The 13,741-nt window shown below is 39.8% G+C and overlaps 1 protein-coding gene across 1 annotated transcript in view; it reads left to right on the top strand.

Moving 5' to 3' along the window:
* Positions 1-1,269: 1,269 nt before the first annotated feature.
* The window catches only part of ptn (pleiotrophin), a 64,717-nt gene continuing 52,245 nt past the window's right edge, over positions 1,270-13,741 (top strand). Inside the window, exon 1 of the mRNA XM_080887691.1 lies at positions 1,270-1,426. The gene's annotated coding sequence lies outside the window, so the exon portion shown is untranslated. The remainder of the gene's footprint in view (positions 1,427-13,741) is intronic.

Genomic DNA, 13,741 nt, shown 5'->3' with positions numbered 1-13,741 from the left:
TGGTGCAATGTGGCTCAAGCAATTTGTTAAAACGTTCTAGTTGATAGTAAACAATGATGGTAAACCCCGCAGATGTTGCATCTGTTAAGAATCTCCACAATATCCCTGCTGGGAGCTAGTCAGACTACACTTAACACAACTTCACTAACCTGATAAATAAACACATCTAATAATGTACATTTTCTGAATTAGCACGTTAGCTTCTTTTTGGCCTTTCCCCCCGCTAATATGTGGTAAAATAAAGAATTACTCCTATCTGAGCCAGCTTTTTGAGTCAGGATTATGCCGATATCTGATGCAAACACTGCATCAGCACAAGCCTCATTATGAGTACACTATCTGGATGCTGATCATGCTTTTCCACGTGAGCGCAGAATATCAAATACAAGAAGTATATTATGTGAACAAGTCTATGTCAGGCACAGCACTGCTACTTTTTAATGTTTTATATGCAAACTGCAACTTGATTAAATATAATAATTCAAAAAAATACTTAGTTGTCAACAGAGTTAAACCTTAAAAGTTGTATCCGGTTTAGTGTAAAGTTTAGACTTAGCAATTATCATTTAAAAGTCAGGCAACCACAATCCTAGCATAAGTAAAATAAAATAAAATGAACACACTGGAAAATTCCACATAAACAACAGTCAAGTGATTAAAGGTACTATTGTTTCAGAAAATATGTTATTTACCTGAAACAAAAGTTTTTTGTTTATTTGGAAACACTGGCCTATATAAAGCACTCAGAGACAAACCCAGAGCCCTACTGGTGTTTGCCAATATTCTATTGATTGCTTATGACTGACTTTTCCATAGATGAACACGATATTTTATGTAACTGTGTGGTTTGATGGGACTGCTGTTCTCAGCTTGCTCACTCTGTGGGCTCAACAGAGTCACACGCAGACGTATTTTATTGTAGCGTTAGCTCGCTCCTCCTGAATATCTGCCTCTCTGTTGGCATTTGTATCAGCATCTCATTTCTCTTGCTTATACATATCTGTCCGTCTCTTTTTCCTCACAGCTTTTTCTCCTGGTCCCCATAGATCTCCCAAACACTTTGGCTCTTAACTGCTCTCTCCCCCTATCTCTTTCTCCCACACACTCATCCACCATCTTACGTCTTCTCTCTGGTGTCTCCATAAGTGCCAGGCCGTAGCGTCCCTGGAGTGACCTTGGGGGGTAATGAGCTCCTGATCACGAGTCAGGAATCCCGGCATTCAACACCCAACCCATCACCCTCCCCTCACCCCATGTAACAGACACACAAAAAAAGAAAAAAGTCTACACTGCTATCGAATGCTCAGCCCACAAAGACAAATAGTATTGGAGAGGCAGGGCAGCAGGGCAGAGGTGCAGATGAAAAGAGCCTGGAGAAACTATTGCTTTAAGCTCTGAAATACAACTACCAGACCTCCAAAACAAAGTAAGTGGATTCCTTTTCGGGGTCTACACTTATTGATATGTAGCTTTTGGGGGGTGATACAATGTTGAACTGATTAACAGAGCAGTAACTTGACGTTATCATTTGTATGATTTTTGGTCTTTCTGCTCACTCTGTATGTTTGGGATGGGATTTATATGGATTCAAGGACTGCTAGTATCCATCCAGCTTGTTTTCATATGGCTTTAAAACTTGGAATAAGTAAAGTTTTTGTAAAGTTGCAAAAAAAAAAAAACTCAGCAAAAGTTTCTGCTCCAAGCACAACACTTTTGCAATTGTGCATTTTTCTGATATTTCGCCTTTTGGTAAAAAAACCAAAAAAACCCCAAACAAACAATAAAAAAAACAAACTTCTGTAGACATGGTCCTAATTGATTCTTTGTTGTTCTTCCCATTTTAAGCAGATTTTGTCTTGAGGCTGTTGATAGGAGATAATAAACATATGAAAATATAAAAGACTATTAAGCTTAAAATGCTGAGAATTATAACAGCAGATGGAAAAGTGGCTTGTAGACATACTGTGTAAACAATTGGAAAGACCCAGTAATCCAACAGCCATGGGCTACAGACTTTGCTGTTAAATCATTAACAGGCCCTCTTTCTCAGTGATTATACTTCAAACATCCATATGTTTTGTTTATTACTGCTATCAGCCAAATATGTGTTGGCCCAAATTAAGTCTGCCTGTGCGTGGGCACTGATTGAAGTGGGCTACTTTTTCCCAGGATGTCGTAATTTGGGTCAGGCCTGACTGGAATGACAAACCCAGAGCTGCTGTATTGTATCAGCACTAAGTGATCCAGAAGACCTTCTGCTTGCGTTGCCATGGCTTTCTTCAGCTCCGGTATAGCAACCCGAGTCAGACCAAACAGTGTTCCTCTCTGTCTTATGGGCATTCCTACTGTGGACAAAAGCTTTCTCTGGCTCATTCGTGCTCGAAATGAGGTGTCCGCTTCATTTCTTCAGAATCAACACATGGTGTGGTCCTAATGAAAGAGCAGGGGGAGATTAAACATGAAGTGGAGATGAGCTTGAGAAACCTGCTTTGGTCTGTAGGAAGTCAGAACACAATGTGGATTAAGCTGGATGATAGCCAGCAGGGGCAAACTCATAAAACTGCTTCATTTCTAAAAGAGTCCTGGCATTTTTTCTCCAAGATGGCCACTTGGAGGCCTTTAAGAGACATTTCACACATTCTGCCCTTTTTTCTTTTTTAAACGTTTGACCCCCAGACTTCACCACATGATGTCACCTATATGTCAATGTGTTTAAGCACAAAGCCAGTTCATTTCTTTCAGTATCCTTACAAATGCTTTGACGAGAAAGTTTTCCGTGAAGGAGCTGGAGCAATAAGGCATAGAATTACTCTGTTAGGGCCAGAGAAGTTCGCTCCAGGGGGGAGGGAACACTGTGAATGGAGCCAGTTCTCGTCTATAGGGCGCAAGTAAATGAGTGAGAGAGAGATGGAGAAAGAGGCTAGGGGGGTAAGGACATACACAAAGATCCTCACATTGAGTGACTGGTTTATTTTTGTGGGGTATGCACTGACCCCTAACATGTGGGATGTACAGAATGAGACTTGATGGGGTCCAGGGGCCCTACGGAGAAAGGGAGGAAAAGAAAGAAAGGGACTAGAAGAAAAGAGGAAAGGAAGGATGCCAGTAGAGAGGCCTGTCAAGGAACTGTCCTAACCATCAATCTCTAAAGACAATAGGCTAGAAGTAAAATCTGCAGTAAAGCAGAGCTGGAAAAAGCAATCATGTGACCCTTAAATGATTATTCTGGTGCCCACCTCTTGGAAGTAAATAAATCTGGTTAAAAAATCCTTCGTGTTTTAAAAAGTTAAACACGAACTATTAAATATTTCCAAAGGTTTGGTTATTACAAGTGGCAACAAAATAAATAAAAGCAGCAGAACTGAGGCATATTTGATTCACACTGCCTTATATGGGTAGCACTCTAGAACCACTGGACCCTACAGTTGACGCAAAGCAACCCATTACTCATTCTCCCTGCCCCTGTAGCAGGGATGAGATATTATCAACTTAGCCTCAAGATTAATTTTTTACCTCATCCTGTACTTTGGGTTCTCAGGCAAAAGTATTGGTTTGCTCACTATCAATCTTGCTGCTGACCACTCATTCTTTAATCCTTGATAGTTGCAATTTAGTGCATTTAAACATTTAAATATTTGATAAACTGACTGTTGGGGCTCTGTGTGCGGGCAGGCAGAGGTGAGGATCCAAATGCAGGACTCGTGGAGACTGAATTGTAACTGAAAACCAGAGCTTTATTGCTGGTGATGAACAAAACATTAACTGAACAATGAACGCTGAGAACGGAAACAAACAGGCACAATCTGAGGGTACAACACGTCACTGACACAACACGGGGCTAAAATACACTGAAGAAGTCATCAAGGAATTAGAGACAGAAGGGGAACACAGCTGGGAGGAATTAGACCTAACGAGGCAGGGGGAGCGAAGCTAGAAACACTGACATAAGACATAACCCTTCAAAATAAAACAGGAAACAATTCACAAAGACACAGACTAAGAAACATGGACTTTACACAGAGGGAACACACGGGCAGAGAAGACTAAGCACAGAACTAAACCTAAACTAAACATGAGGGCATAAGAACAAAACCTAAGAACTAAACCCTAAACCAGAATAAACTGAAATGTAGATTTATAATAATTAAAACAGGATAACTAAAGAATCAGACATAAATCAGAATACAGAAGAATACCAAAAACATAAGAAACTGAAAATGCTGGGTCAAAGTGACACTGAGTAGAGAGCTCTTGCTATCACATTTCCTGAGTTTGTTGGTTGTTATAGCTTTTTTTCTGCAGTTGTGGCAATACAAAGTTACTGCAAAGAGCCCACCTTTTTGGTCTGTCGGGTTAATAATCAAGAGTGGAAATGCTGATGTTCTCACAGAGATGTCAAGCCAGCACCTCTTTCAATATAGGGAAGGGTGAGACAATCAAAGCTGTGTACAAAACCTCTAGGTTTGTAGGGGGGTTGGTCCCTGTTGTCTAAGGAAGCTCAATGAAAGCGCTATGAATGCTTTTTGTGGAAGAATTCAATTACACAAGCCAGTGTTTGTGTTTGTCCATAGTATAGAGGCATATTATGAATTTCTTGGTTTCTTTTTGATCACAAGCAAGTTTTATCATCTGATTTAAAAAGGTAAAACTTTCCATCTTGCTATTTGTACAGATTTTGAAGTTTTTCAGTGAACCTTTGTGGCCAGCCTCTTTCTCTGGCATGCTGTTGGTTTGATCTAGTATTTGATCCTCTGAGAGCTAATGAAAACCTGAGGCTTTCCACTATAATCAGTTGGCTCATTAGTGTTCCACTCAGTCACAGAGCCACCCACGCACACTTACACACATGCACAAATACAATCTCTCCCCAGGCCCCTCAGTCAATGACTAAAGGAAAATAGGGCAAAGGTCATATGGCTGGGTGTGAAATTCTGTACTTGCTGAGGAAGTAAACATGCAGCTGTGATGTAAGACTTAATTGGATGCATTTGTGCAGCTGTGCTAGCATTGCTGGTATTGTTTTTACCTTGTGAGCCATGTATTTATCCTCATAGCAAATCATGGCATGCACTGTCATAAAACACAATACAAATGTAATTTGAAGTGCTTTGGAAGGTGTTTTTTCACTTCCCTGACTGTCTGACAACAAATTGTGTAACCCAGCTTTGTCACAATCTTGTGAAGTCCTAAGCCAAATAGCACTCTTAGTTATGTTTGGTTGGCGGGAAAAACCAAAGCTCTGGGAGAAAATGCAAATTCACAGCCTTCACACCAATTCACACCTTGCTAGGGAATAAACCCCAAATCTGGTACTTACAACTGTAAGAATGTTTTTACGTGTGTGGCTGCTGCAGGTAAAGACAAGGAGCTCCAGAATTCAAGCTCGAGAAACGACGACTACCGGGAGTGCGCTGTACTGTCAGACAATAACATAGCCTAGCATCATTTCCCTCTGATTTTCTGTGCCCAACCAGATTGTTAGAGTGCCCCTACTCCAAGGCAACTTGGGTTCAACGTAAACATGAAACAGCCACTTCCCCGCTGTTTTAAAACCCCTGGTTTGCTTTAGCTTCTGAAAGGGTCCAAAAATACAAACAAAACACACAACACCAACAAAATAATAAAAATAAAAGGAAGAAATTCTTCTCAGAGCGCTAAAAAAATGAGGATAGAACTGTATGAAACCCTCTTTTAAAGGCCAAGGGTCTCCAGATTACATGAATTCACTCTCCCCTCTAGAATTATTAACACTGTATCACAAACATAACACAATTTACAATGTTCACAAGGAAATAGTCCCAGTTTCTACTAGTCAGACCCCCCAAAATGGCCTTTGAATATGAAACCATATACAGTCTCTTCTTTGAAGGTGTAACTGTAGTGAGAAGGAGATAACTGCGGGGTTAAGCTGACCAGAGGTACAGGAGCTGGAGTGAGGAATCAAGTCTTGGGTTCACAAAAGCAAAGAAAATAGAAACCATGCCTTTGTGTCTAGGTGAAAGTGCGCGGGAAAAATACTGGGCTATGAGAAGGCAGCGCTTTCACATACAGCTGAACGAAGGCGGATGAACAACCAGGATGTCATCTGGATGGCAGGGTAACCCGTTCACCGCTGACTCACTTTGTTCTCGCCGTCGAGTCCGAAGAATGTGCTCAAACTCAGACCAGCAATGGGCAACATTAAGTGAAGTCGCTAAAGCCCTCCAAGAGACATGTTAGCTTCCAGCGAGGCAGCTAGCCAGAAAAGCACAGCTAAGCTTGGGTCTTACTCCAACTCCCCATCACCACGCTGTCTCCTTCCACGATGGCCTGCAGCACCAAACGTTGTGGCTACACAAGCCAAGCTTCCCGCATGGAGCAAAACTCCATCTAAACTTGCTGCAGTCGCAACTTCTTTTTTGACTGACCTCTCGGATCTCCTTTTTTGTCTCAGTCAAACCGTGAGACGTGGGAGACAGCTACTTCTCGGCGCCACACAAACACACACACCAGAGCGTGTACGTGGGTTCTCTATCTTTTTTGGGGTTTTCTTGCCTTACTCAGACAAGCCCCTTGAGGCACTATAAGGTGGCCCCTGACAATTTACATACATGTGCCCTTACATGTGTTTTGACCCAACTGTAATTCATAAAAAAATGCAAAAGTAAGAAACTAAACTATATCTTCATTTTAGCAATTAAGTAATGACTCAAACAGGTTAAATATTTCAAGCAGTGTGCAAGATTGAAACCTTGAACAGATGTACTATATGTTTAGCAAATGTCATGTAGGGAATACAGTTCCTGAGGGTGCTCCCTCACTCAAGGTTTTTGTGTGTACAGGCCTTAGAGTGTGAAGCACAGGGGAATGGGTAGTGTTTGTATTCCTCTAATAAACTGAAGGATGATCTTGTCTCTCAGCACGAAGGGAAAGCTTGAAACTCAGGATTTTACAATAAACAGCAATACTTTAGTTGTAGTTACCACAAAGCTAATGTCAAAAGCACATTTATAACATCTAGATAATAGCACCAGTTTAGTAGTAATTCCTTGGAGACTGTGTCATTTTTTAATAATTAAAATCTGGTTATTCTGCAAATCTTTCTCTGTTGATAATAGGTACGGCAGAAATAAAAGTAAGCCGCATCACTAACTTTCTCTCCAGTACAGAACCTTGCTTAATGGCTCACAAAACCCTAAGGGGGCTATTAAATAACATAGAGCCAATACGTTGGCAAAGTTCCACCTAAATGCTATAATGTAAAGGCTCAATCAATGGAATCTCATTTTATTTAGAATGATTTTTTAGCTGCTTTGAAGCCAGAAGTAGATTTGCCAAGAGAGTTATTAGCGATATTATAATCGCTCCTATAGTGAGAATTTGATCCTTGCAAGCCATAAACTATGAAAGGGTATAAAATGAAGAAAACAAAAATCTGATATGGATGGGAGCAGGTTGCTCTTATGCGCAGGGATGCAGGAATTTGTTGTTCAACATCATGTGACCAGTGATGTTGAATGGAAAGTTAAATTGATTGTGAGCATCACTGTGGAACACCGTCTGCCACTTAGTTTCTCTATCCCAGTCGCACTGCTAATTGGATTGCTAATGGCAATGATGCACAGAGGTTAGACTCTTCTCTGATTAGAATGGTTTGCATTGTTTATTGTGAAATCTAACCACATTACCAGTGCTGTGATCACATGAAAGGGAGCCAGTTTTGTAAAATATATAATTCTCTTGAACTGACTCAATAAAATTATGTGTTCTTTTTTATGTGGATTTTTTTATTAGACCAAATAGTGGTTACTTGGCTGCTTGAAGGGCAAAATTGTCAATACTTAACATAAAAATAATTTTAAACTGTTTATATAGTCTTCTCATGCCAAAGGGGGTTTCTAATCCTTGGCTAAATCTCAGCAGGTTTTAATCAGGCCCAGTGGAGAGTTTCTGCAGCTCTGGGATGTCTTTGTATTCTTACCTCAGGGTGCCACATTCTAGAGAAAGTATGTTTTGGAAAGTTAAATGCCTGTGATGGAAGGGGAGGGGATTAGATAGGCCCATGGTTACAAACACTGAGGATGGCTTTATGTCCACCTACCAATAAGTGATTAGATAGCAGGATCAGTAGGGGTGGAGGTGTTGTTACTTGCTCTATGTTAGTTTCTTACATCGTTGTTAATTTGAACAGAATTAAGCATCTTGAATACTTTTCTCAGGAGTTTCTTTCCACAAAGAGGCAATGGGAGATGGAGGAGTGAGAGGAAAGAGTAGAGTGGGATGGAATCTGGAGAAATCGAGAGAGGCCAGAGAATCATTAGTCATATCCATTAGTATTCCATCCACAGCTTGTGCTGTGAGACAGCCGGTCTGTCCAAACAAACAACCGGCAGAGGGGGGATGCCTCATTATAACTTCCCCCCTTTCTTCTCACCCGGAGTTCACATTCCATCTGACCATAAACACTAGGCCAGGGCTGTGACCTTGCCCTCTTTCTCCACTGGAGTTTAGAGATGTTAGTGGGGCTAGTAAAGCAACAATTCACATGCTGTTCAGTACATGATGATGACAGTACAGTACAAGGCTGCATCCTGTAAGAAGAAAGCAAAAACACAGTCTGAATTCCTGTTCTTTACCTCTTGGAGCAATTTAGCTTAGCGGCCTCTACAGCCTGATGCATTTATGGAAAGGATATCTTGAGACGTCTACTCCTTTCACCTATCTTTCCCAGTACTGTATCTAGACTTCACAGGTCCCAAAGGGAGCCCTGACTCTCAAGGGGCATGTAAACCTCTTGTGCTTGATGTACAGGGGCACTGAGAGGATATTTGCAGAAGACAGAATTGCTGCAAATACCTGCAAACAAAAAAATCAAATACAATACCTACGTAAAACATTCAGAGCCATATGGCAGGGGAATACAATTACCCAACAGATGGCATTTTTGTTTTTAACCCATTTGTGTCCACACTGGAATTTCATATAGAACTTGAGTCAGCCACAAATCCATTTAAATAGGTATAAAAATATTCATGGAAATCCCCCCAGTTATTCAGTGTAAAAACAATTAACAAACAAACTTAAGTAAGTCGAGTGGGAGAACATCCCTATTTTGCAGTGGATCATCATTATACATTAACTAAGAGTTGACCACTGTTTCTTCACTTTACAGAAACAAAAATGAAAGAGCAAATGTTCTTTTAACAACTTTTCTCATGAAATAACTCAAAAGGGGTGAGGGGAGAGGCAACCCGACTTATGCATACATATAAAACATAGACAACAGTAGCCCTCAATGGAACTGTAAATGTGAAGATTTAAAAATTAAAAGCTCTCACCAGTCCACAAATACTCTGAAAGCATCGATGGGATGCTGGAACAAGATGAATGCCAGCTCTGCAACAGCATAATCTAAATCATCAGCTGCAAATATCCCTGTTCCAGACATCACTGGACACATTTGGAGGTCTGACATCGGAGCTGTTTTGGCAGTGTGAGGGAATGTACATAATTTTGGTACATAATTCTAGTTGTTGCTGGTAATTGTATGTTTACCAGTGAATCATTAATCATCAATCACTTATCAAGAACTGTAGCAATTATCACGATTACAAAATTTAAAAAAATTATTTAAAAAAACATTTTAGAGGAGTGACATTAATTTTTAAAATTTCTACAACAGGGTATGTCAGTGTTACCAGTTCAGTCACCATGAACAGTGATTTAATTTTTTTTTTTGAGAATAAGGTATATCTCACTCAGAACACCTCTTCTCTTGTGCTTGGCAGCAAGATTGATGGTGGCCAAGTGCAGCAAACCAGACTATAAATAAAAATAAACCTGCACGTTAGAGATCCAGAGATGTTTATAAAGAAGCACCTGGCTTTAGGGTTAATTCTCCCCCTTTCTCTCTGTGTTTGTGTGTACTCATAAACCTATCTCAGTGAGGACCAGCATGCATTTATTGCCAATGAAATGAGGACATTTTTGAAAATAGAGGACCTAACTTTTCCAATTTGCTTAAAAAAAAAAAAGCAGTTTGAGGGTTACGATGTGGTTTAACAGTCAAAGTTGGAATTGCGACATGGAGTTGTATATCAGATGCTTAATGCTCTTTCATTCAATGCTAATTCATTTTTTTATATATTAAGCTATAAAGCTTTGGTTTAATGTAAATCTGATATGTGTACATGTTATATTGAATGTGAACTTCTTTTGTTATTAGACTTGCATTTTAAATTTGCCTTGAACAATGGATATCCACTAACTGAGCTTCATACTTGATTGAGATTTTTAAAGTAAAGATTGTTAAACAAATCCACAGAATTGAGCTTAGTTGTCACTGGACCCTAGCTGGCCACTTGTGCATAATCAAGAAACATGTAGAGTTGTACTGCAGAGCCCGAGAACTTGACCCTAAGAATTACATTACAGCACCCTTTTTTGCAAGTCAATTTCTGAACCTCTGGCATTTGCCATTTGTACTTTGAAAAGTTCAGTTATGTACCCGAGTGACCTTTAAACATAATCATCAGAGAATATGGAGAAAATTAGACTACTGCCTTAATTTGAAAGGCCAATTTTCCATACACTGCAGTTATCACTCATGCTTGGCTTGGGGATGCTACAGGCAACCAAACAGAGGAGCAAGTCACTGCCATGACAAGGACATGAACCTTCACTGGCTACAAAAACAACCTAACAGCCACACTAGCGGGAATTCAACCGGGTGTGTCTGCAGCGTGAATGAACACCCCACCTCAACCCCGAACTCCATATTTGCATTCCTTAATTACTTAAAGTCATTACTTAAAATGCCTCTGAAAACAGTGATGTTTAATCTGCCATTGCAAACCAAAATGAATTAGTATACATTCGTTTTGTTCTTTTGTATGAAATTACACTTTTGGTGACTTTTTTTATATACAAAGATAAGAGAATTAGATGAAAATTTGCTGGTGCATGAAATTCTCATTTAACTTTCCCGTTTCTACATTTATTTATTTGATAATGTTGTGTTTCTCAAAAAATAGAAATAAATAAACTAACTACTTGCCAAATATTTCTATTTTTATTATAGAAACTTGTCATTTATGTATTATTTCGCTGTATAAGCGCTGCAGAGACAACAACCTCTTACTGAATAATCTGCATGTCAGTTTTGGCCACTCGTTTTAGACAGGGTCAAACCACCTCGACTGCAATGGCTTACTTAGCAGATGTTAAAGAAAAAGAGTCCTAGCAGTAGTCCCACCACACTCCATTCATACACAAGGACTTGATGTCTTTTCTGACTGCTGCAATGCTTGGTGGCAAGTTGAAAGGTTATGTTTAATGCTCTGGGCTGTGACTGAAGGCAAGAGCCGCTCTCTCCCACCATGCAAACTCCTCTGACTCCCCTGCTCACCTCTTAACCCTACACCCATCCCACAGCCAAACAGAGCCTGTGTCACAGAAGGGCTGCTGGTATTTGCACAGCAGCTCTGAGTTGTGTTTTCACTTTGAATAGGAATGATTGGATCTGTCCATGCAGCAAAATGGGCTCCCTTATTTATTTGTAAATTGTGTCACATATAGCATTGCTGCATTTATGGTTTGGTAAATAAAGCTGTAGCAAATACTATTTTGTGCAGATGAATGTAGACAATGACACTGGTGGGCACACAGAAAATCTGGCGCATTGCATTCCTGATGGATGGAAATAGCTTACTGCAGAAGCGGGTTGATGGTGAATAGGATGGATCTGTGAGCTGAACTTTAGTAAACACTGCATTGTATGTGTGAGCAAAAAGACTAAATGACTTTGGCAGGAAAATGGATAGCATTTTTAAAGGAGTAGAAATTGTATACATTTTCATTCCTTATTATCATAAAGTCCATGCCATTACTATGACTATAGATGTATGAACTTTCTTTAATATATGTGGACTATTAGTACACTGGGTTGGATAGTGTTGTAAACAACACTAAGACAGTAAATGACCTGAACTGAATGCTTTTCTTTTCAAGAATATTCTGTCACATAGAAACCTGTTTAGTTAAAGACTTTGTGATGAACTTTAGTGACATTCAGTTGGCTGAACCATCAATGGAGTGGTACACAAACAAGCTCCCACCGATTTTATTGTGGAATATATTAGGCGGTGTGGATGCTGCGTATTGAATTCCTATCATCCTCTCCAGCTAATGTCAGAGTACCTCAGGCGGTGGATATCTGTGATGCTGCACGTGCCCCCCTTGATGCCTATCCCAAGTGGTGGCATTTAACCTGTAAACATGATTATTTCTGCTGCCATTTTAATATGATGGTCTTTGGGAACTAACTCGCTTTGCGTGCAAGTACAACTGACCATTCAAGGAAGTGTCGTTTTTGATACGTCCGTGTTAACTTCATTTTGCATCCCTTTATGCTGCTACTTGACATTCAAAAATAGTCCTAGTTCTAAGACTAGGGCTAGCTGTTCATCAACATGCAGCTCACAGAAAATCTAAACAGCAGGTTACTGAACGTAGTGCCTCATGTGTCACTGTTATGCTCATCACTTATTTGGCTTTGAATTACTATTTATTGTATTTATTATATTTACACATAGAAGTTTACGTTATTTACATGGTTATTAGGGTTGGTGATGGGTCTTTTAAGTACCTATTTGAAAAACTGGGGTTTCATCCATCTGGTATCAGAGATGTTTTAAAGTGTGTGTGCGTGTGTGTGCATACGTCCGTGCATGCCTGTGTGTGTGTGTTTAAATTTAGATTAGTAATTTTATTTTAATTCATGTATTTCTTTATTTAAAACAAGACTGTTCTGCTTATGTCAGACTAATGACAAGGCTTCAGAAACTCTGAAGAATGGATTTCCTTTTTCTCCTAGAAACTTAGCTTTGGGAAACAATGTTTGATCAAAGAAGTGCTACACATTAGCCAGCAACCCCCGTCCACCACCACCACCATTACCAACTTGATCGCTTTGTGCCAAATGGCCCAAAAGACAATGCAATCAAAGTGAAGGATTTGCTTTGGCCAAAAGTCATGTTCTTGACAGATCAGGGATGTCCAATCTGTGTCCATCGTGCATTCTCAGTAAATAACATTACCTCTGCTTCATCGATGGCTGGAAATAAGACTGTCACTGGGTTCTACGTGTGATTCGTTTCAGGTCATGTGGAGCCTGGCGGCATAGGAACTGGATGACACTATCATTACAAACTGGAGTGAACAAGATAAAACGGCTCTATTTCTTTGCTGCATGTTTCTACAAAATCTTTGGGTTCTTTTCATGGTGAAAGAAACAGACAAGTTTTATAATATGGCAACCACAAAAACATGACACTGAATGCACAGAACTGCTGTTGAATTATGTAGTCTCTTCCATCACATTTATATCTCCTGCCACACTTAACTTTCATCATTCATTCTTGCAATAAAAGCAAGACAAGATGAAAGAAAATTAATATGAAATGCCTTCTTAAAAGAGTTTATAAATTAGCACAGAAATGTCTTACTGTAGCAGCAAGCCAAATGCAAAGCACTGTATACTGATCGTTTTCAAAGCCAAATAAGCGGTGAACATACCAGTGACACGAGGCAGAACTTTAAAAGTTCACTTTGTTTTCAGCCTCAGAAAAGATAAACGGACTGTTTACGTCAAGTAACTTCTTGTTGAAGTGTTCTGTGTACTGCATGCTGAACAGATAGTCCTTATCAGGAGTTGTTTTTGAATGCCAAGTGGCAGCATATAGGGATGAAAAATGAAGTCAGT

The sequence above is a fragment of the Rhamphochromis sp. 'chilingali' genome (genome assembly GCF_963969265.1).
Source record: "Rhamphochromis sp. 'chilingali' genome assembly, chromosome: 7".
Lineage (NCBI taxonomy): Eukaryota > Metazoa > Chordata > Actinopteri > Cichliformes > Cichlidae > Rhamphochromis > Rhamphochromis sp. 'chilingali'.
The sequence above is the reverse complement of the archived record's forward strand: the minus strand, read 5'-3'. Positions and strand labels throughout refer to the sequence as shown.